Source organism: Oryctolagus cuniculus, chromosome 8, assembly GCF_051225735.1.
Source record: "Oryctolagus cuniculus isolate XC-2025 breed Fujian yellow rabbit chromosome 8, ASM5122573v1, whole genome shotgun sequence".
Classification (NCBI taxonomy): Eukaryota; Metazoa; Chordata; class Mammalia; order Lagomorpha; family Leporidae; genus Oryctolagus; species Oryctolagus cuniculus.
In genome coordinates, this window is record NC_142874.1 from 35,050,483 (window position 1) to 35,074,853 (window position 24,371).

Sequence of the window (24,371 nt, forward strand, 5' to 3'; positions counted from 1 at the left end):
TGGGATGCCGGCTCCGCAGTCAGAGGATTAACCAAGTGAGCCACGGTTCTGGCCCCAAGCATTTCTGATAATACTAACAAGTGCTTGTTGAATAAGGAAATTCTTACTACCACATTCATATTTAACGTAACAGGCAGAACTAGTCCACATGGGAAAGAAAACATACCAAGAAAATAAGAACGCAAAGTCTAGAATCCGACAAACACCACCACCATCGGCTAATTACCTGAGGCTTACACAAAACTGCACACTGCATTCTGAACAGCCGAGCTGTTTTACTGTGCTCACACCGGAACGAATCTGCTCTTCCAGGCTGTGAGCAGAAGGCCAGCAGCGCAGACATGGCATCACCCCACACACAGAACAGCGTGGCCGACAGCGCGTCAGAAGCCAAATGCAGAAAAACGGCTCCGGGCCTCGATCCGAGGCTGCGGGAGGCCGCCCCACCGGGCCCGCGCAGTATGCGGCGCATGCGCACTAAGCCGGGCCACGCCACCCCCTGTGCGCTCACGCGCACCCCTCGAGGCCTAGCGCTCCGCCCCTCCCCCGCCGTGCGTCACAGAGCCCGAGTTTCTCCCTCCTCCGGGATTGGCTGCGGCGGAGCTGACCCGCCCTCTGCCGCCAGGCCCCTCAGGGGCCCTCTGGGAGATCGCCTCCAGGTGGGCATCGCGGCGGACTGCGGAGACGGCGCTCCCGGAGCCCGGCTCGGTCATCCACTCTGCAGCGCTGGTGTGAGAAGAATGCGTCCTGAGGCCAGTCCCAGAAGCTCCTCTGTTTCTCGCGGCCAGAGTCTACTGGTTTGTGCAAGCCCGGAGGTTTGGGCTGGGGAGGCGAGCGCGGCTGTTGCTGTGTTCACCTTGGGGTCCTCCCCAGGGCGCAGATCTGGGGTCAGCTCCCCTTCTCCTTTCAACAGTTGGAGGCCGGCGCCGCGGCTCACTAGGCTAATCCTCCGCCTTGTGGCGCCGGCACACCGGGTTCTAGTCCCGGTCGGGGCGCCGGATTCTGTCTTGGTTGCCCCTCTTCCAGGCCAGCCCTCTGCTGTGGCCAGGGAGTGCAGTGGAGGATGGCCCAATTCCTTGGGCCCTGCACCCCATGGGAGACCAGGGGAAGCACCTGGCTCCTGCCTTCGGATCAGCGCGGTGCGCCGGCCGCAGCGCGCCAGCCTGGCGGCCATTGGAGGGTGAACCAACGGCAAAAAGGAAGACCTTTCTCTCTCTCTCTCTCTCACTGTCCACTCTGCCTGTCAAAAAAAAAAAAAAAAAAAAAAAAAAAAAAAAAAAAAAAAAACAGTTGGGAAAGAGAACTAGGATTTCTCCTCGAGAGTACCCACTGATTTCAGCGCGGGGCTCGAAGAACCCCTGCCGCCCAGGTCTTTAAGTCGCTTACTATTTAGTTTATTCAGCGGCTCCATTGCCCATCTAATACGTGGTGCGGTTCCCGAAGGGCACGGGGGACCGCAGCTGAGCCCGGGCGCCCGAGCTTGAGAAGTGCAGATGCAGTGAGGAAATCCGGAGGACTTGATGTTGAGAGACCTTTGTCAGATGGGGAGGGGCTGGGGCGAAATCCCTGCTTTAATGCAGGAGATCGACACAGTGCACAGGCGATCTGGGGACTTGTGCGGGGACATGGCGTCTTATTTGTACTTTTATCATGCTTGACTTGGTTTAAATGAGAATTTTTATGGACCCAAACGTGTTAAATTGATGATATATTGGTAGGACTCACATGTCAGCTAGCCCTACACATTTATTTCAGCTTTTTAAGTGATTTCTTTGCAATGTTAGTAGAGAAAATTATTTTTAGTCCTTACTATGAACAAATCTCTGTTGTGAAGTTTCCTATGTTATGGCGTACATATTTCCAGGGACCAACAATCATTGCATCAGTTCACCTTGATAAGTGGCAAGTAGGTCAGTTCAAGTGGAGGTGTCTCAGCTGCCTACCTCTGCTTCCCAAACCAAGTGCTCCAGTTCCCACAGGGTCACTGAATTCCCAATCCTCCAAGAAGTATTTTTTGTTGTTCTTATTGTTTGAATTAAATGATCTCTCTTAGGTAAGGAAATGAAATATATTTATATATATAGTAATGAAAAAATTGTTTCAGATGGTGTTATAGTACAAAGAAAAAAACAATAAGAGCTATCAAAACTTACTAAGAAAAGAGTGGACGTTTGGGCTAGTGGTTAAGTGAATGGTTGAGATGTCCACATTTCTTATCAGAGTGCCAGGGTGTATTCTAGGGGCAAAAGTAGGTCCGGGCTGCCCACCACTAGACGGTTCATCAGAGATGAGAGTCAGTGAAAGGAACCAGGTTCCCTTAAGAACCAGGTTTCTTCAAGAAGCCATCATTCTTGGGAAAGAGCATATTTGGAATCAAAGAGGTCTGCTTTTACTCCGAGAATGCTGGTGTCTTAAAGCAGTGCACTTGCATCAGCAATCATCTCTGGTGTACTGGCTGTTCAGGGGTGAGCAGCCTGGGCCACATTTTGACTGGTAACAAATGGCAGTCAGCAGTAGGGGTCTAGTCCTCACATGTTACTGGGGAAAGGCAAGCACTGCTTGTGTCCTCCAGGCTGCTCTTGGGGAGCTGACCCCATGGTTGGGATTTCAGGGATATTCCAGAAGCTGCTGAGTCCATTTTTGTAGACTCTACTTTCTGTTCTTCTGTGACATCAGATGCCTATAAGCACTTTGTTGGTACATGGAAATGGTACTGTTTGGAATCCCGGGGCTCAATGACTAAGTTGAACACAGTGGACACTGGGGATCCTGTTTCTGTGCCATTTGTTTGGGCTTCCTGCCAGTTGGGCCTCACTAAGGTCATTTGTCCTAGTTCTGGTTGATGTGAGACAAGAATCGAAGACTCTAGTTAGTCCCAGTCTCAGCAAGAAGGATTTGGTTTCTGTGAGTACTCTGTGTGAGAATTAATCTTTGGTAAAATATGGGCAACTCAATTCACCTGAAAGTCCTCTGAGATATCCCAGCTGATTTGTGCACCCTATAATTATTGTTGTATGAGAACAAAATGGGAAATACTGCATGGTCTTATTATGTATGTAGTAGATTCTGAAGACTAAGGTCTAAGACTCCCTTTGTTCTCTTAAAGCCAGTTGGAGCTCCCCACAGAAGCCCCTGGTGCAGTTGCCAGTGGGGAACAAGAACCATAAGAATATGCCATAGAAAACATCTCTCTATTAGAGTGTCAAAGGCTCAGAAATTCAGATGCAGTATTCATTGCATGAGAAAATGTTCAGCTCCTTTGCTGGGATTAGGGTTTTTTTTTTTTTTGACATAAATATTCAAGTTACATTTTTCCCTCTGCATATTCCTGCTGAGGTGTTGATGTGATAGTTTAAAATCACTTTGTTTTTTAATTAAACACAATTTTTAGTGAAAAATATCATAACTAAGAGCAAGAAATAAATTAATTTTATTAAAAGAAGAAAGTAAGATTATTTATTTGAAAGTCAGAGTTACAGAGAGAGAGAGAGGTCTTCCGCACTGGCTGGAATTGCACCAATCTGAAGCCGAGAGCCAGGAGCCTCCTCTGGGTCTCCCATGTGGGTGCACAGGGACCAAGGACTTGGGCCATCTTCTACTGTTTTCCCAGACCATGGCACAGAACTGGATCAGAAATGGAGCAGCTGGGACTTGCACCAGCACCTGTATGGGATTCTGGCACTGCAAGCACAAGCGGTGGCCTTACCTGCTATACCACAGTGCCAGCCTCAGTAAAAGTTTTTTCTTTTTTTTAAGCTGCTACAGGACTGCTTGATTTTTCTTGTGATATATGTTAAATTATATACATGTTGTATTTTGTGTCTACTTATTAAAAATCCCTTAAAAATCCCTTAAGAGCTATATTTTAATTGGTTGATTGATATTACATATTTACACAAATTTAAAACTATTTAAAACATTTAAATTTAAAACATTAAAATTCAAAACATATTTACATACATTTAAAACTATTAAATTAAGCTGTGTGCCACAGGACTTCTATAAATCTTTGATGAATAGCTAAATTTTATTGGTAAAATAAAACAAAGATTTCTTCAATTTTGTTAACATGTTTGCCTATGTTTAGTGGCTAATTAGGATCAAAGTTATATCTGTTAGATGTTTAAGATAATAAAAATATAAATAAATTATGTCAAAATATAATCGTGTTCTGTGTCTCAAGGATAGCAGTTGAACTAGAATATGCTTGTCTGATATTTCAGTTTCCATAACTAAAGTAAAAAGATTTGTTAAATATAAATTAGATGATGGGGCTGGCACTGTGGCTCAGCAGGTTAACACCCTGGCCTGAAGCGCTGGCATTCCATATGGGTGCCAGTTCAAGAACTGGCTGCTCCACTTTTGATACAGCTCTCTGCTATGGCCTGGGAAAGCAGTAGAAGATGGCCCAAGTCCTTGGGCCCCTGCACCCATATGGGAGACCCAGAAGAAGCTCCTGGCTCCTGGCTTCAGATCAGCACAGCTCTGGCCATTGTGGTCATCTGGGGAGTGAACCATCAGATAGAAGACTTCACTCTCTCTCTGCCTCTCTCTCTGTGTAACTCTGACTTTGAAATAAAATAAATCTTTAAAAAATATAAATTAGATGAATGTAAGTATAATAAATATTTTGATATCAGTTTAATGTCTTGGCTTCTTAAATTGTATAAAATAGTATTTTTGGGTCTGTTACCAAATATGCTTATATACATTGTTGATATACAGCATATGAGGGAATTATCTGTAGCCTCATGTTTTTAGCAGCTCAATTCAAAATAGCTAAGATATGTAATCAACCCAAATATCCATCAGCTTTGGATTGCATAAAGAAATTATGGTATATACACATGATGAAATACTACACAGGCATAAAAAATAGTGAAACCCTGATTTCACAACGGAAGTGGATGCAGTTGGAGATCATTATGCTCAATGAAATAAGCCAAATGTTGTTTTCTCTGACTTGCATTAATATACAGAATTCAAAAATGTAATTTATATTAATGAAATTTACAGTTTTGGATTTGATGATTGTTTATATTCTTTATATTCTTTACTCCTGAGGAACAGTGATTTTTCTAACTACTTATTGAATTCTTTATTTAGTGGAAAGTTAATCTTGCAATTATAAAATAAATTAGAAGTATGTCATTATAGAAACTCAAATAAGGAAGGAAGAGGGAGGGTAAGAGCAGGGGAGGTTATGAGGGTAGGTGGGAAATATTATTTTCTTAAAAATGTGCAAAAGAAATACATGAAATTTGTCCCCTTTATATACATTTTAAAAATTTAATTAAAATTATTCATATATGACAAAGAATTCAAGACTGCTTCAAAGTAACTAAAGGCAAAATTTCTATATGTAACAACAAACAAAAAAGAAAAAGTAAAGCAAATATGAATTTAAAAAAAAAACTTTAAAAGGAAAACGAAAAATATATAAATTACAATAAAAAAGCTATCATACTTTTGTTAAAAATGTTTTGCGTGGGGGCTCCATGGCTGCACATCCCGTGGAGCCCCACATCTTGCTTTTAGATATTTTTAAGGGAATGTTTCAAATTAAGTGGAGGGGCCTGTGTTGTAGCACAGTGGGTTAAAGCCCTGACCTGAAGTGCCAGCATCCCATATGGGCACTGGTCCTAGTCACAGCTGCTCCTCTTCTAATCCAGCTCTCAGTATGGCCTGGGATAGCAGTAGAAGATGGCCCAAGTCCTTGGGCCCCTGCACATGGGAGACCCGGAAGAAGATCCTGGCTCCTGGCTTTGCATCGGCACAGCTCCAGCCATTGCAGCCAACTGGGGAATGAACCAGTGGAAGGAAGACCTCTCTCTCTATCTCTACCTTTCTCTGTAACTCTGTCTTTAATAATAATACAAGAAAAATTAAATGGAAGCATATAAAATATAAAAGAAAACTAGGTAAGGAGTTTTAAAAACGTTTTACAATTATAAAAATGTGTTTTTCATAAGTAACTATAGGATAAAAGAGACATATTTTCACTAATGATAATAATTATCCTAAAAATAAGGAAAAATATTTTAAAAGTTGGTAAAAAATGAAATCTCTTTTGAGAGATTGCATTGACAGAGACTAGATTAAAATGATTTATGTTTACAAAACCTAACATTTAGTAGTACGCTGACATAAAACTAAAATTTAGGGGCTGGCGCTGTGGTGCAGCAGGTTAAAGCCCTGGCCTGATGTCCCGGCATCCCATATGGGCACTGGTTCTAGTCCCGGCTGTTTCTCTTCTGATCTGGCTCTCTGCTGTGGACTGGGAGAGCAGTGGAAGATGGTCCAAGTCCTTGGGCCCCTGCACCCACATCCGAGCCCTGGGGGAAGCTTGGGGAAGCTCCTGGCTCCTGGCTTCAGATCGGTGCAGCTCCAGCCATTGCGGCCAATAGGGGGGGTGAACCAGCGGATGGAAGACATCTCTTTCTGTGTCTCTGCCTCTCTCTGTAACTCTGTCTTTCAGATATACAATTAAAAAACCCTAAAATTTAGTCCCCTGTGTGAAAATAACAAGGTTTTCTTAAAACATTTTTAGTACTGGGGTAGTCCTGGTGTAGCAGACAAAGCTACTGCCTGTAATGCTGGCATCCCAAATGTGTGGCAGTTTGAATCCCAGCTGCTTCACTTCAGATGCAGTTCCCTGCTAATGGCCTAAGAAACAGCAGAAGATGACCTAAGTGCTAGAGCTCTGCCATCCACATGAGAGACCTGGAGGGAGCTACTGACTCGTGGCTTTGACCTGGCTGAATTCTGGCAGTAGTGGCTATCTGAAGGGTAAATATCTACAGATGAAAGATTCTCTCTCTCTCTCTCTCTCTCTCTCTCTCTCTCTCTGTCTCTTCCTTTCTTTGTAAGTCTGCCTTTCAAATAAATATGTAAGTCTCTAAAAAAACATATTGTTAGGAAATATTTTAAGAAGTCTTGATCTTTAATTTTAAAATAGTTGTTAATACATTTTTAGCCATTTTGTAAACTACAGCTTCTTCTTTCTTAGTTTTCATTTCATTGTAAACTCTTCCCTCATTTATTCATTTATTTGAAAGGCAGAGTTAATGGTAGAGAGAGGGAGAGACAGAAAGATCTTCCGTCTGCTCATTCATTTCCCAAATTGCTTCAAAAGTTGCAGTTGGGCAGATCCAAAGCCAGGAGACAGGAGCTGCTTCTGGGTCTCCCACATGGTTGCAAGGGACCAAGGACTTGAGCTGCTTTCCCAGGCACATTAGCAAGGAGCTGGATCACAAGTGGAGCAGCCAGGACTCAAACTCACTCATGTGGTGTGCTGGTGTTGCAGGGGTGGCTTTCCCTGCTATGCCACACCCCAGGTCAAAAGTCTCTTTGATTTTTAAAGAGGAATTTATTTATTTGAAAAGCATAATGACAGAGACAGATTTTCTATCTGCTGGTTCATCTATCTGCTGGATGGCCTTGACATCCAGGTGTGGGCCAGGCTGAAAGTAGGAGGCAAAAACATCATTTGGGTCTCCCATGGTGGGTGGCAGAGGCCCAAGTACTTCGGCAATCCATTGCTGTCTTCCCAAGCACATAGCAGGAAGATGGACAGGAAGCAGAGCAGCCAGGACTGCAACCAGCACTCTAATATTGGATAGAGACATATCAGGTGGCCTAACCTGTGGCTCGACAACTTCATCCCCTTTCCCTCAACTTTCTAGGCAGCTCTTGTGAGCATTTTTCTCCTCCCTGGTTCTGACTCTGTTATGGCCAAACCCTAAAAATGCTTATCTCAAAAGCCTTTGATAGTGGCTTGTGCTATGACACAGTGGGTTAAGCTGAGGCTTGGAAGGCTACATTAGCTTCCTGCTAATTCACCTTAACTTCAAGAGTTAAGATTATTAATATGTATTTTGAAAATTAGTTGTTTCAAATTAAGTCATTTGACCGTGATTTCCAGTTGGAAGCCCAAGAGTCCTCAAAGAATCTATCTGTCATTCAGTAGAGATGATTGCTAATTAGACACCTAGTGATATATATGGAGCATTGCTGAATTGTAGATTCATGCTAAATTTAAAGTTACTTTCACATAGATACATTATTGATGTAAGTGTTCTATCACATAGATACATTATTGATGTAAGTATTCTATAGGTTATATGACAATAATGTCTGGTAGTTCTGATATAATATTATCTTTCATGATTGTTATCTTCTTAATAAAAGACTGGGGTCTGTAAAAATCTTGGAGTTGCCCCTCCCTTCACAAGTATAGAGACCTCAAAAATTAAATAGTTTTGAAAACACTACTGTGCTTTAAAAATACTAAATATAATAAATATTTTAATACATAAAAATGGAAAATTGAAAAATTTCTAAATCTGAGATTAATCTTCTAACCAATAAGCTTTTCTTACTGTACTTATACAGACAGCAATAATATGCCTACAATTACATTGCTTTTTGTGTTTAAGATACAACTTGATTTGTAATACACTTGTTAGTTTGTTGTGTATTCTTGCTTTTGAGCATTTTGCCTGTCACCTATCAGAATTCTGCAAAAGAAAATTCACAACCAGATTATGCTGGCCTAAAAAAACATAAAAGAGTTTGTAAAAACAATTCTGTCTTTATCAAAATCCTATATACAATACATGTAACAATGTTACCTTGTTTTCCAGTAAATTGTTACTCAAATTTTAATTATGGTGATTTTAAGTTGTTTTTTTTTTTTTTTGCCATCCATAGTGCTGTTTCTTTGCTAAAAACATTTACAAACAAAAGTTTCTATCAAGTATTTATAAATACAGATTTCTGATGAAATGAACAAACTAAAAATTCTGATTAAAGAAAGCTGACAGATTTATAAAACTGTTACTATAGATCATACAAAAGAATAAATTCATAGAGACTTGAACTAGTCAAGTTGTAGGTTTCTGTTTATTTTACTTAGAACATTGCTTCTCTACTTAAATGTTTTCTCTCAAGTTTAAAGATTTACTGTGATTTCTAGAGTTTATAACACTCTGGTAGACTATGTTTTTATAAACAATAGTAAAGATATTTACTTTTCCTTCCCACTAAATTCACCCAACATTCAAAAACAACTTAATGAGAAGTTTTGGTTTACATAACAATGTAAATAGTTTCAAAAATTAATTTAAAAGTATGCTTTCATAATAGAACATAATTTAAACACTGATTAATATAAAAATAAACAAAAACGCCAGACTTCAAGTACTGGCATTTCAATGAGTAAATAAAATGATCCCTTCTTAATAGACCTTGGGGCAAGCATTGTGGTGTAGCAAGTAAAGCAGCCATCTGTGGTGCCAGCCTCCCATACCATTGCCAATTTGAATCCCAGCTATACAGTTCTGATTCAGCTCCCTGATTATGTGCCTTGGATAGCAGTGGGAGATGGCTCAAGTGCTTACGTCTTGCACCCATGTGGGATACCCAGAAAAAGCTAAAGCTACTGGCTTCAACCAAGCTCAGCCATGGCCTTTGTGGCCATCTGGGGAGTGAACCTGCAGATGGAAGATTTCTCTCTCTCTCTCTCTGCCATTCAGATAAATAATTCATTTAAAAATAGAAAAGTAAATTTTTAAAGATTTATTTATTTATTTGGAAGGTGGAATTACAGAGAGATGGTTGCAGAGAGAGAGAGATCTTCCATCTATTGGTTCACTCCCCTAATGGCTGCAACAGCTGGAGCTGGGCCAATCTGAAGCCATAGCCAGAAGCTTCTTTCATGTCTCCCAAATGGGTGCAGGGACCCAAGCACTTGGGTCAGCTTCTTATGTTTTTCCAGGCTGGAGCAAAGAGCTGGATCAGAAATGGAGCTTTCAGGACTAGAAATAGCATCCATATGGAATGCTGGCACTGTAGTCAGAGGATTTGTGCAATGAGTTGCCTGCCAGTTGTGTAGCTTAACTACCTTGATGGTAACTATACCTACTGACCACACTGGGCTTGATTATGAAACTACACTTAGACACATCTAGAGACTTTAGCCCAGGAGCAATATAATGTAACCAAATAGTGTTTGTGAGTATTCTACATTATGATAGGAGTCACTGTGCACCTACCCCCTATGTAGGATCTCTGTCCTTAATGTGTTGTACTATGCCAATTAATGGTAAAACTAGTCTTCAGACAGTACTTTATACTTCGTGTGTCTGTGTGGGTACAGTCTGTTGAAATCTTTACTTAGTATATATACTAAGTTGATCTTCTGTATAAGATAATTAAAAATGAATCTTAATGAAGAATGGGATGGGAGAGGGAGTAGGGGATGGGGTGACTTGCAGATAGGAGGGAGGTTATGGGGGGAAAACTGCTATAATCCAAAAGTTGTACTTTTGAAATTTATATTTATTAAAAGTTTTATACAAAAAGAAAACAGTTGAAAAGTTAAAAAAATGAAATTGACTGACGGTATTGACAAGGATGCTGGCATTGTTGCACCATTACTCTTATTCCACAAAGGGGATTTCAAAAATACATACTTAGGAGTCAGCATTATGGCACAGCAGGTTAAGTTGCCACTTGCAACACTGGCATCCCATATCAGTGAGTCAGTTAGGATGCAGTCTGGTGTGCCTCTAATCCAGCTTCCTGCTAATGCACCTGGGAAGGCAGCAGCAGTTGGCTCAAGTGCTTGGGCCCCTGACCCTTATGTAGGAGACACAGATGGAGTTCCAGTGTCCGGCTTTGTTCTGACCAGAACAGACTTGAGCCATTTCGGAAGTAAAACAGTGAATAGAAGATCTCTTTGTCTATCTCCTTCTTTCTTCCATTCTGCTTTTCAAATAAATATTTTAAAAATATATGTATACATATGTATATATGTATGTACAGACATACACAAAATTTTTTTAAAAAATTTATTTGGAAGGCAGAGTTACAGAGAGGCAGAAGCAGAGAGAGAGAGAGAGAGAGAGAGCACTTCCATCCACTGGTTCACTTCCCAGATGCCTGCAATGGTCAGAGTTGTGCCAATCCAGAGCCAGGAGCTTCTTCCAGGTCTCCCATATGGATGCAGGGTCCTAAGGACTTGGACCATTTTCTACTACTTTCCCAGACAATAGCAGAGAGCTGGATTAGAAGTAGAGAAGCCAGGACTTGAAGTGGTGCCCGTATGAGATGCTGGCACTGCAGGCAGAAGCTGTGCCTGCTACGCCACTGCTCTGGCCCTTACACAAAACTTTTAAAAAACACTTTACTGCGGTATGATTGATATAAAAATAGGTATTCACAGCTTGCTCTGTTGGTGATAAGCATAAACCTGTGACATTGTTACCAGCATTAAGGCCATCATAGGATTATTTTCTTATTTTATTTTTCAGTTTGTTTTTAATGTATAGAAATAGAAATGACCTTTGTGTGCTGATTTTGTATCCTAAAACTTACTGAACTTGTTTGTAAGTTCTATATATATATATATATATATATATTATTTTTTGACAGGCAGAGTGGACAGTGAGAGAGAGAGACAGAGAGAAAGGTCTTCCTTTGCCGTTGGTTCACCCTCCAATGGCTGCAACGGCCGGCGCACAGCGCTGATCTGAAGCCAGGAGCCAGGTGCTTCTCCTGGTCTCCCATGGGGTGCAGGGCCCAAGCACTTGGGCTATCCTCCACTGCACTCCCGGGCCACAGCAGAGAGCTGGCCTGGAAGAGGGGCAACCGGGACAGAATCTGGCGCCCCGACTGGGACTAGAACCCGGTGTGCTGGCGCCACAAAGCGGAAGATTAGCCTAGTGAGCCGCGGCGCCGGCCAGTTCTAATATATTTTTGATAGAGTCTTTAGAATTTTCTATGCATGAAACTGTGATATCAGCACACAGAGATAGCAGTTCTCAAGAGAGGTTTGATCATTTGAGTGCAGGCTCTATCTAACTGTTGTATCTCCCCTTCCTGACAATATATGATGATGCCTCCACATCCATGAGCAATGTCTATCCATGATGTACTATGGAGCCACCAGATCCTGTAGCCTCCAACCATAAGCTGAAACAAATCATTTCTTTCCAAAGAAACTCTTCTCAGGTATTATAGTTAAAGTAATGTAAAGTAGAATAATGCAAACCCCTGAATATTTGGATTTACTTCTGGAACAGAGTTAAATTTGATGGGGAAAAAATCTCCATGCCCACATGAGAGAAACAGGTATATTAGAAAGGTAATATGACATTTCATATAAGTTAAAATTAATTTTTCAACAAAATATATTGAAATAACTGGCTGCATTTGAGAGAAAATGTGGGTGGTTCTTCCAGGCTTTCTCCCACCAAGTTTTAGGCACTTTCACAAAGACCCAAATGATTGATATAAGAGCATTCCTGGCATATCTAATATTTTCAGCTTTGAGGCTTTAATAAAAGTGTTGAATGCAAGATGGTTATCTGTTGTCTTCTGTTTTTTTTTTTTTCTGCCCTCTGAAGTTCAGTTTCAAATTCCATTCCTGCTGTTCCAGTTTACTTCTCTACCTCATCAACCTCTTCTTACCAACTTTTCTTACTGATGCAGGATAAGTAAGAATACATCTCATTTACATCATGTAGTGCAATGTGTTTTAAGAACACACAAATGTGTTCACACAAATGTTGTAAATTGGGTGCTGGAGTAGAATCCCAGCTTCGTGACCCCCTGCAAAGTACTTAATCTGTGTTTCAGTGTCCCTGTCTGTGAAGCTGATAAAGCAGTGATCCTGTCACAGGGTTGTTGTGAAGCCTGAACATTCCTTTATTATTGAAGTACCAGGAATCTGTGCCTACTGAGTACATAAAATGGAATGGAAATGTAGTCCATTGTACTTCCAAGGACTGAACATTTGTGGAGTAGAGCATCCTGAACAAATGTAAAAACAATGATATCACTTCAAGGCAGAGATATTTCTGTATTTGTTTACTATTTTTTAAAGATTTAATTATTTGAAAGGCAGAGTTACAGAGAGAGAGAGAGAGAGAGAGAGAGAGAGAGAGAAGAGAAATATCTTTCATTCTCTGGTTCCTTCCCCAAAGGGATGCAAAATCTGGGACTGGGCCATTCTCAAATCTTGATCCTGGAACTCTGTCCAAGTTTCCCATGTAGGTAGCCCAGGCCCAAGAATTTGGACCATCTTCTGCTGCTTTCCCAGGTACATTATCAGCGAGGTGGATCAGAAATGGAGCTGCCAGGACTTGAGTGGATGCTCTTATGAGATATTGGCATCACAAGTAGAAATTGAACCCATTGAACCACAATGCTGGCCTCGAAAGCACAGATATTTAAAATAGAAATTATTGTTTTATTACAGGAACTTTAGAGGGAAAACACAGAAAGGAAGCCTGATGCCATTAATTTGGTTTTGGCCACTGTGTTTACTAACAGACTATTTGGACTTCATACAGGGTGCTGGTACCTTCAAGGGGAAAGTTAATACTGAAGTACAGATGGCTTCAGAACTAGCCATTGCTGCGCTTGGGGAAAATGGTGGTGGTGTAACTACACCCTCTGACCCAAAACATCTGGGTAAGCTTCGTGTCTATTTCTTTTTCTCCTTTCCCTCTTTGTCTCATATTGCCTGCTGCTTTTGAATTAGTTGGTGAATAATTATTGGTGGTAATTGCTTGGGCTGCATATATCACATGGGCTAATATGACATAATGAGTAGGACATGCTGCTGACAGATGGACCAAGGCACAAAGAGCCTCTAAACCTCCTCTCTATTCTCCAGACCCTGCCTGAACCACCTCCCACTGAATACCTCATACAGATCTCAAGCCTAACATTTCTGGAGTATCCATTTTTCTCTTTCACCTCAATGTGCTCTTGCAGTATTTTCTATCTAAATCAGCAGCAATTCTATATTTCTGGGTATTTTAGCCCAAAATGTGGTGTCCTCTGGACTCTCTTTAAACCGTGAACCCCCTGTGAGTTTTGTCTTCAGACTTTACTTATGATCCTCCTGCCTCTCTGGGTGCTGCTCTTCCCCACCCTCTTGCCTGAGGGGTGGTGGTACCTTCTAGCTGACCACTCTGCTGCACTCCTGTTTACAGTGGAGCACCATAGCTCTGTGTTCTTTCTAAGGCATGGACTGCCACTCTTCTGCACAGAACCTCCAGTGGTGTCCATGCCATTCTATGAGGTTGGATGTAATTTGCACCTCCCCATACCCCTTATATGCTTCCTTTGCTTGTGCAGATCTGTTGCTGGCTGCTGCCCCAGCCTTTCTCCACAGGCTTGGCTCCTTCAGGCCTCTGACCCTGCTGTTCCCTCTGCCTGGTGACTTGTCCACCTGTAATCTTCATGGTTCTGAGCCCCATTTTTCCAGGTCTCTGCTTATTACAGAGATCTTTCCTGACTATGCTAAACAGAAGAGAACACATAGTTGCACAAGCCCACACATGCACACACACACAAAGTCATTCTGCTCCCCTTACCCTGTGTGGTGTTTTCCCTGGGCAGCTATCACAAATGGTCTAAGTATGATTTTCCCTGTCTTCTGTTTGTTCTGTGTCTCTAATCTCATGATGATGGGGACCTTTGCTCACTGCTTTATCTCTAGCTTGGAGAGTGTTGCCTGATGTATAGAAGCGACTGACTTAAAATTTGTTGAATGAATGAACTGGGTTTTTATAAGCTACAGACATGAAAATCAATTGCAGCTTGTTGGCTAAATGCTTTTACCAGGATTTGAGTGCTCTTACATTCAAACATGAGTTAAACATTTCCGGATCAAACTGCCCAATTGAAAATTCTTTTTTAAAAGATTTATTTATTTAATTGAAAGAGTTACACATATAGAGAAGGAGAGGCAGAGAGAGAAAGAGAGAGAGAAAGAAGTCTTCCATCCACTGGTTCACTCTCCAATTGGCCACAGTGGCCCAAGCTGTGCCGATCTGAAGCCAGGAGCCAGGAGCCAGGAGCTTCTTCCAGGTCTCCCATGAAAGTACAGGGCCCAAGGACTTGGGCCATCTTCTGCTTTCCCAGGACATAGCAGAGAGCTAAAGTGGAGCAGCTGGGATTCAAACCGGTGCCCATATGGGATGCCAGCACTGCAGGCAGTGGCTTTACTTGCTAAGCCACAGTGCCATACTCTGAATTTTAAAAAATTCAATATATAAAAGGTAAAATGGACTGTACTCATTTTCTCTGAAAATTAAGAATTTGAGAAAAATAGCTACTATTTCATTTTTCTTCATAATTGGAAGCTTTCTAGAAATATTCACCATATGATTCTCATTTCACTCTAATTTATTATAGAGGCGCTTACTTCATTTGCTCCATCATTTACCAGTTTCAGAGTGAGCTGCCTCAAATACAAAGATGAATGTTTTACTGTAAAACAATCACAAGCATTTTGGAATGTCTTGCAATATAGAGTATTTTTGAAGTCATTGTCACCACAGTTTGGTAGTTGTGGTTGTGAAGCAGCCAATCACCTGATGTGACTGGGTGGGAGGCCTGGGCAGAATTAGTGCCCTCAGAATCTTGGGCTTGGTCCTCCTGGGCAGCTCTGCAGTCATCCTAGGAGGTATTCATTGAAAATCAATAAAACAAGCCTTACCACAGGCTGACTGTTAAGTTGTAATTTCACATCTGAATAATTTAGTTGGTTGTACTATAGGTTTCTGAGTTTTGGAAGAATTTTTTAAAATAGATTTACGTGAAAGTGTTACAATGCAGAGATCTCTCATCCACTGATTCAGTCCCCAAATTGCAGCAACAGCTGGAACTGGGCCAGGTTGATGTAGCTAGAGGCTGGAAACTCAATCTGGGTCTCCTGCATGGGTGGCAGGGACCTAACCACTTCCATCATCTGCTGCAACCAGGGTCTACAATAGCTACCAGCTGGGATTGAGAGTTGAGTCAGGACTTGAACCCAGGCACATTGATACATGATTCAGGCATCCCAAGCTGTGTATTAACCACTACACCATAGGTCCACCCTAGAAAAAATGTTTAGGGCACATTTTTCTTCTCTTTCTTAGAGGGCCAATTTCAGAATAAAAAGAGTTATTTATCTTGGATGAACTTTATGGAAGAAAGTTTATGCTTGGAATAGTCTATTTTTTTTTTTTGAGGTTTTCTACCTATTGTTTCAATGGGAAGATGTTGATATCAACGTCATTGCCTTATTTTTCAGCATTTATGTAGGATTCAGTAGCCAGAAGCACATTTTTCTCAACTTATTGGAGCTTTGGGTGGCTATAATATCCAGTGTATTTTGGACCTACTGAATTTGGAGTGGGTTAGTGCATGTGGTTTATTTGGTGGTGGTGGAGTGAAGCACACAAGCCATTTAGCAGTGGAACAAGGATTCCTCTCAGACTACCTTATTCCATTACACTGCACTTCTTTCTATGCTGCCTATTTTCCTTCAAAAATATTTTAAGAGAAAAAGGTGCTCAACTAAAGTGTTTCTCAACCTCCTTTCCTAATACTACTTGATAATAATTTCTTGCTGAGTCACGAACTGAAATACTGGGGCCAGAACTGTCATGTAGTGGGCCCAGTCTGCCTTCAGAGCCGGCATCCCGTAAGAGCGCTGCTTTGAGGCCCAGCTGCTCCACTTATGATCTAGATCCTTGCTAATCTGAGAAAGCACAGGAGGATGACCCAAGTTATACAGCCCCTGCACCCACATGGGAGACACAGAAGAAGCTGCTGGCTCCTGGCTTCAAATCCACTTAGCTCTGGCCTTTGCGGCCATTTGGACAGTGAGCAAGCAGATTGAAGACCTGTCTCTCTGTCTTTCTCTCTCTCTCTTTCTAACTCTGCCTCTTAAATAAATACATCTTTAAAAAAAGAACTGGAATATTGAGTAGCCCTGTTAAGTGAAATAATATAGGATTGCTTATCCATAGCCTCTGTTGGCTTTTGCTGGTTTTGTTTCTGTAATTACAAGTCTTGACTCCAGAAGACATTTTCCAGTTCTCATTTCTTTAGGTGGCTGTTTCTTATTTACCCTGTGTTGGCATTCTGCTAGAACATGAAATGTGCTAGAGTAACTGTCACATGCTTGCATTTAACAGATATTTAGTCAGTGGTTAGTGTTTGTCAGACACTGATGGTCCAGAGAGAGACTAGCTTGAGTTGTGAAGCTTTCCAACACAGATATTATATTTTGGTGAGTGTTAACATTTACCTTACTGAATTACAGGTACTGTGCATGCATGCATGAATTATATAGATTAAATCAGGTAGATTTCATAATGGCCCCATTAATGTATGTGCTGTTATATTAAGGTTCTCAGTAAGTTCTTTAATACTACTTTGATTTCTGTGAGCTGTTTAATATTTCCAGTTGTATGTAAGTTTGCATTGTTTAAAGCACAATAAGTAGGCCATCATTGTACTCATAGAGTTATTTGTTTGTGCACTAACCTCAACTAAAGACTCTGTAACATTGGTGGTATTTTGTGTATAGGACTTCTCTTACTACTTAAACTTAAGACATTTCAGGTAATTTAAAAAGTTTAAGGCCAAATCAGGATTGGTCAGCATCCCTCTGTTGGTTGCTGTCGCTAAGATATCGTCTCCTGCTCTTTGGTTAAGAGAATTCGTTTTTATAACTCGGTTTCTCAGAAATAATAACACTTCTTCATAATTTCCTTTTTTGAATAATTTATTTATTTATTTAAGAGATATAACTACAGAAGAGAGGGGTAGACAGAGAGAGAGATCTTCCATCTTCTGGTTCACTCCCTAAATGGCCACAATGGCCAGAGCCAGGCCAATCTGAATCCTGGAACCTGGAGCTTCTTCTAGGTCTCCCACATAGGGGCATGGGCCCGAGGTCTTGGGCCTTTTACTGCTTTCCAAGGCCTTCTTCAGGGAGCTGGATTGGAAATGGAGCAGCCAGGACTCAAATCTTTGCCTGTAAGGGATGCTGGCACCTCAGGCAGATGCTTAACATACTATGCCACAGTTTCAGCCACATTCCTAATTTCTTTCTTAAAAAATTATTTATTTATTTATTTGAAAGTGTTACACAGAGAGAGGAGAGGCCGAGAGAGAGAGAGAGAGAGAGAGAGAGAGAGAGAGAGAAGTCTTCCATCCTATGGTTCACTACCCAGATGGCCACAATGGCCAGAGCTGTGCCGATCTGAAGCCAGGAGTCAGGAGATTCTTCTGGGTCTCCCACATGGGTGCAGGGGCCCAAAGACTTGGGCCATCTTCTATTGCTATCCCGGGCCATTGCCAAGAGCTGGATGAAAAGTGGAGCAGCTGGGTCTCAAACTGGCACCCATATGGGGTGCTGGCACTTCAGGCCAGGGCATTAACCTGCTGCACCTCAGCGCCAGCTCCACATTCCTAATTTCTAAACTGGTGAGAAAGATTAAAAAGGGTTCTTGTGGTCCAGTATCATGACATAGCAGGCTTACCTGCTGCTTGTGATGCTGGCATCCCATATCTGATTGTCAGGTTGAATCCTGGCTGTTCTGCTTTAGCTCTAGCTCCCTGATAATGTGTTTGGAAATGCTTGGGACACTGCCACTTATGTGGGACACTATGATGGAAGTCTTGGATCCTGTCTTCATTGTAGCCCAATCCTGGACGATTTGGGCATTTTGGAAGTGACCCCATGGATGGAAGATCTCTCTGTTGCTCTGCCTTTTTAGTAGATAAAAATAAACACTAAACAATTATAACCATCAGTATGTAGAAGCCAGTATTTGCATTTTTCTTTTTATTTACCACCCCCACCTTTTAAAATAAATTCTATGCACTCTCGTTCCATTCTTTCTGTGTGGATGGCCCTTTCCAAATGCATGTTTCCACCTGGTGTCAAGTACTGTCATCGCCTGATAGATCTTGCCAAATTTCCTGAAACAAAACTTGAACTTACCAAGAAATATGGCTATATTTTAAACTGCTATCACCAAAGATGAACTCTTCTAAATGCTCAGTGCTCCAAAGGATTCAAGGCAGATTTTCTTTGATTTTGCTCTTGGATGGGTAATAAATATGTCAGACAAGAAAATCTTGAAATCTATAGATGAGAATTCCCTCAACTATTATAGCTTGCAAATTCCATTCCAAAAAGCAAAATATGGAAATTATATCAGAAAAGAGACCAAACCATACAGATTTCTCAATGAATTTTCCTAATGTGTAATTCTCCAAATGTCAATGTCAGTTTTCAGTGCAATTTTTTTATTTACATCTAAAATTAAAATAAACCTTCAGAATTGAGTTCTATCTCTGTTGAAGGAACACGGTAACCATTTTAGACCCTAAGACTATATGAGCTTTTCCCCCTGGGTCTCCTCTTGTTATTAAGGCAAGACAGAATGAAGGCGCAGTAGAATGGGTCTGATCTATAGGCTTAGCCAAGATTGGAGCAGGTGCTCATGAGTTTTTCAGTAGTCTTGAGGAAACTCTGCTGCCTGGTGTCAGGGTGGCAAACACTCAGCCATGGGAGGAAGGCTGCAGGCTGCGAATAGCTTCCAAGTAGCACATTTTCAGGCAACATTGAGGGGGTTAGGGAAACAAATTACAAGTGAATTCCTTTTCTTCACTCTATGATTAGACAATAATGATCAAACCAGTAACATTTTTTCTTGAAAAACGTTACATTCAAATTCTAACTGATGTAAGTTTGCTTGTGTCAGAGGTTGTAGACCTTTGTATTTCAGTCATTTCAAGTGATTTTTGGAAAATTGTTTGATGATTATAAAAGCCATAAAACAATAGGTATTTTGAAAATTAAACTTTGTTAATATAGAGAATTCAGCCATTATTAAGCTTAATTAAAGATTGATCTTAAACAACTCATGATAATTGTACCACAGTTGAAATAAAATGATTCCTTTTTTAAAAAAAAATATTTTCTTAAAGTTAAAATAGTGAAACCTACACAGGGGTAAATATTTAGCCTAGCTTTTAAGATGTCTGCATCCCATATTGGATTCCCTGGGATTGATTCCCAGCCCTAGTTCTTGATTACAGCTTCCTGCTAATGCAGACTCTGAGAGACAGTGTTGTTGACTCGTGTGTTTGAATCCCTGTTATAAGGGCAGGCTAGATAGGATTAAATTAATTAGATTCATGAGCTGGAAAATCATACCCCCTGATCTCATGCCCCTACTTGATATTACATGTATACATCCAACTGTTGATTAGATGATATAAGCACTCCCCTTTGTAAGTGAATAGAGGGTGTGGAGCATGCTGGGCCTGCCCCATGTTTTCCTGTGCCTCTAGGCCCATAGCCTTTTAGCCACCCCTACCCTGCTTTTCTGCCTATGGGCTAGCCTACTTGTGATAATTCCTAATCACATACTTTGATTTGTGCAGCTCCAGCTTATGAATTTCTCAAACATGGCTCCTGGCCTGATCTCTACCTGGTATTGACTTCCCAGCTCATGTTTCTAAACTCTTTCTCCCTTTCATAAAGCCCTCCTTTTCTTGTGTATTTTTCTCACTCTCTAAATCAAAGCTAAACTTATCATGTTGCCTATTTTCATCAAGCTGATATTTAGAATTCTTATCTGTATAGAGAGGTACCTTGTGATATTAATGATAAAATAGTTAATAATTTTAGAATACAGGTAAATGATTTCACCTGCCACCTATTTGTAATACCATGCTTGAGTTTGTGGTCCCTGGTTTTGGGCCAGCCAGTCCTGGCCATTGTGGGCATTTGGTGGGAGAAACATTGGAAAGGAGTACTCTCTCTCCCCTCTCCTTGATCCCAAATGAATAGAAAGTACATGTATTGGTGTAGAATTCATTGGGCCTAAACCTCCCATATTGGAGTGCTACATATAGCAAGTTAGATAATAAGCAATAACTTGGTTAGTTCTCAGTCTTAGTATGCAAAATGTTCTCATAGTGGTGTGGTGGTAGAGCACCAGAAACTGATAGAATCCTCCTGTCTCCCACTCTCCCAATCTGGAGATGAGTCTGAGGACCTGAGAAATGTCAACCAACATGGGGACCACTGTTATGGCATAGCAGGTAATTCTGCCACTTGCAACATCAGCACTTTGCTCCTGATTTGGGCCTGGCTCAGCCCTGGCCATTTTGGCCACCTTGGGCATGAACCAGCAGATGGAATGTCTCTTTCACTCTGTCTTACCCTTTTTCTCTGTATCTCCTTCAAATAAGGATTAAAAAAAAAAAAGTTCAGAACAACTATTTAAAAACATCAATAGCTGGGTGCTGTGAAGGATGTTGATATCTTGTGCTAGTTAACTATTATATTTGAGTCCACATCTCACTTTAAATCCTTCAACAATTTTTTTCAAATAGCCAGGTGCCCTTCAATTAGGTGCATATACATTTATAATAGTAACATATTTGTGTTGGATTGATCCTTTAATCATTACCTGGTATCCTTCTTTGTCTCTTGTGTTTGTCTCTTGTCTTTTGTGTTAAAGTCTATTTTGTCTGATGTTAGGATGACCACACTGTTTCTTTTTTAGTTTCTGTTATCTTGGAATATCTTTTTCCATCCTTTCAATTTCAGTCTGTGTGAATCTTTGCTGGTGAGGTATGATTTCTGAAGGCAACAGATAGATGGGTTTTCTTTTTTAATCCATTCAGCTAGTTTGTGTCTTTTAACTGTAGAGTTGAGACCATTTACATTCAGTGTGACTATTCTTTTTTATTTTATTTTTTTAACTTTTATTTAATGAATATAAATTTCCAAAGTACAGCTTATGGATTACAATGGCTTCCCCCCCATAACTTCCCTTCCACCCGCAACCCTCCACTTTCCTGCTTCTTCTCCCCTTCCATTCACATCAAGATTCATTTTCAATTCTCTTTATATAGAGAAGATCAGTTTAGCATATATTAAGTAAAAGTTTCAACAGTTTTCACCCACATAGAAGCACAAAGTGAAAAATACTGTTTGAGTACTAGTTATAGCATTAAATCACAATGTACAGCACATTAAGGACAGAGATCCTACATGGGGAGTAAGTGCACAGTGACTCCTGTTGTTGACTTAACAAATTGACACTCTTGTTTATGGCATCAGTAATCACCCTAGGCTCTTGTCATGAGTTGCCAAGGCTATGGAAGCCTTTTGAGTTCCAGTGTGACTATTCTTAAATACTGTCTTTTTCCTGCCATGTTTCCTTAAGTAGAGCTGTTTATGTATTTTTGTATTTGTATTTTAGCTGGGTCATTTTCTACATTGGTCTTCTTTTGTAGTTTAGTTCCTGTTTCTGTGTTTCTGCATGAAGCACACCTTTGAGCCAATGTTGTAGGGCTGGATGCAAAGATACAAATTCTTTCAGTTTCTGTTTGTTGTGAAAAATATTTATTTCCCCTTCATTCATAAATGATAGCTTTGCAGGGTTCAGTATTCTCTGTTGGCAGTGTTTTTTTCTTTTAAAACTTGCCTGTAAGGTTTGTGATGAGAAGTCCAGGGTGAGTCTGATTTGATTACCTCTGAATGTGATTTTTCATTTTCCTCTGACACATTTTTCTCTGTGTTTTTCAAATAAACTCAGCTTATGCACTACACATACATTCTTCTTTATTTATACACCTAATTCTTTGTGGTCAGGAAACACAAATCTAAGTATTGAGAACTGCAGATTTCTTCAACAAACCCCCCTGACAAGAGTCACATATTATTTTTCTGTTTTTTTTTAAATATTTATTCTCTTTATTTTTTTTTATTTGAAATGCAGAGTTACAAAGAAAGGAAAAGGAGGAGAGAGAGATCTTCCATTAACTGGTTCACTTCCCAACTTCCCATATGGCCACTACAGGAAGGACTGGGCCAGGTGAATACCAGGAGCCTGAATTTTTTTCCAATTCTCCCATGCGAGTGCAGAGGTACAAGCACTTAAACCATATTCTTCTGTTTTCCAGGTGAATTAGAAAGGAGCTACCTCAGAAATGCAGCTGCTGGGTCTCAAATTGGTGCCCATATGGGAGGACAGCATTGCAGGTGGAGGCCTAACCTGCTATGCCAAAATATTGGTCCAAGTTCTTGCTTTTTCTAAATATTTTGACTCTAAGATAGCTCAGAACTCCTGTTTTAGCTACTTTAAAAGTTACCTTTGGATATAGTATGGAAGAAGAGAGATGATAGGATGTGAAGATGGTTGCAAAAATAATGCCAATATACAGCAAAATGTATTTTTAATTTGTACACCACTGAGTCAGGAGTAGAATTCTTTCTTTTAAAATTATAACCAAGCAGTATCCCCCAAAACTTTCTATCAGTATAAAAGGAATCATGCTTCTTTGGGAAATATGATATTGAAATATTTATATAGTCAACATAAGGAAATAATGATTGTAAAAAGTAAAACAAAACTTCAAAGAAGATAGATATTGTTCTGAGGTGGCATATTACATCAAAAAATTTCAATGACTTTTTTTTTTTTCTGACAACTTTTTATTGGCATGTTTGTACTATACTTCCTCACCAAAGCCATTTGAAATGAAATCCATTAGGCAAGTTACTCCACCTCTCTTAAATTGTGTAAAGTACAGTGGCAATCTTTGCCACCTACAAGGATATATAATATGACCTCTGAATTCTCTCCCAGTAAGTGGTAATGCCTTGATGATAAATATGTTTTCTTCAGCAGAAGAACACTTCTTTTACCTTAGCTTATGGGTAGAGAAATGGGCTTCCTTAAATTTTACAATCTTGTTCTGGATCTGTATCTGCAGCAGAAGAACAAACTGGAGAGAGAACAGTTTTAGTGTATCAGAGTGTGTGCCACCATCACTCTGGAGTTACTGCATCCCCTTATTTGTGCTCACCTTTGTGATTCAGTACTTTTGGAGCAGCTAGTATCACCTCTACAAGAAAAATTCACTGGTTCACTCTTCAAATGGCCCCAATGGCCAGAGCTGGGCCAGTTTGAATCCAGGATCCAGAAGCTTCTTCATGTTCTCCCATGTGAGTGCAGGTATCCAAGTATTTGGAATAGCTTCCACTGCTTTCCCCAGCGCATTGGCAGAGAGTTGTATTGGAAGTGGCACAGCAAGAACTTGAACCAGAACCCATATGGGATTCTGGTATCACAGACAGTGGCTTTACCCACAGTGCCACTGAAAATGAGTTTTTAGGGATAGCTCAATCACCATCATTAACTCCACTTTTTCCATGTGATACACACACACACACACACACACACACACATGTATATATATGTCTTGAACTGTTTTCAGTATCATTCTGGCAAATCTGTTCTCCCTGCCTCTTTCACACCTGTTATTAATTTCTTATCTGACATATAATAGCTCTGGCACTGGCTTGCCCATTATTTTCTAGCTTTCTAATTTTGAGGTAAGAAGTTTTTTAGTTGTCTAACTTGGCATTATCCTAATCTCAAGTGAACATAAAACCTAACATGTAATTCTTGCCCCTTTCAATATCATCATGTGAAGTTGGTGAAAATGTAGTAACCTATAGGCATCAGTGCACTTTTGAGGGC

General features: G+C 40.6%; 1 long non-coding RNA gene across 1 annotated transcript; it reads left to right on the forward strand.

Moving 5' to 3' along the window:
* Positions 1-588: 588 nt before the first annotated feature.
* Positions 589-24,198, forward strand: LOC149124973 (uncharacterized). The gene is made up of 3 exons (XR_016212537.1): positions 589-797; positions 22,605-22,700; positions 22,789-24,198. It is a non-coding gene; the product is annotated as an uncharacterized LOC149124973 (long non-coding RNA).
* The last annotated feature ends 173 nt before the right edge of the window (positions 24,199-24,371 follow it).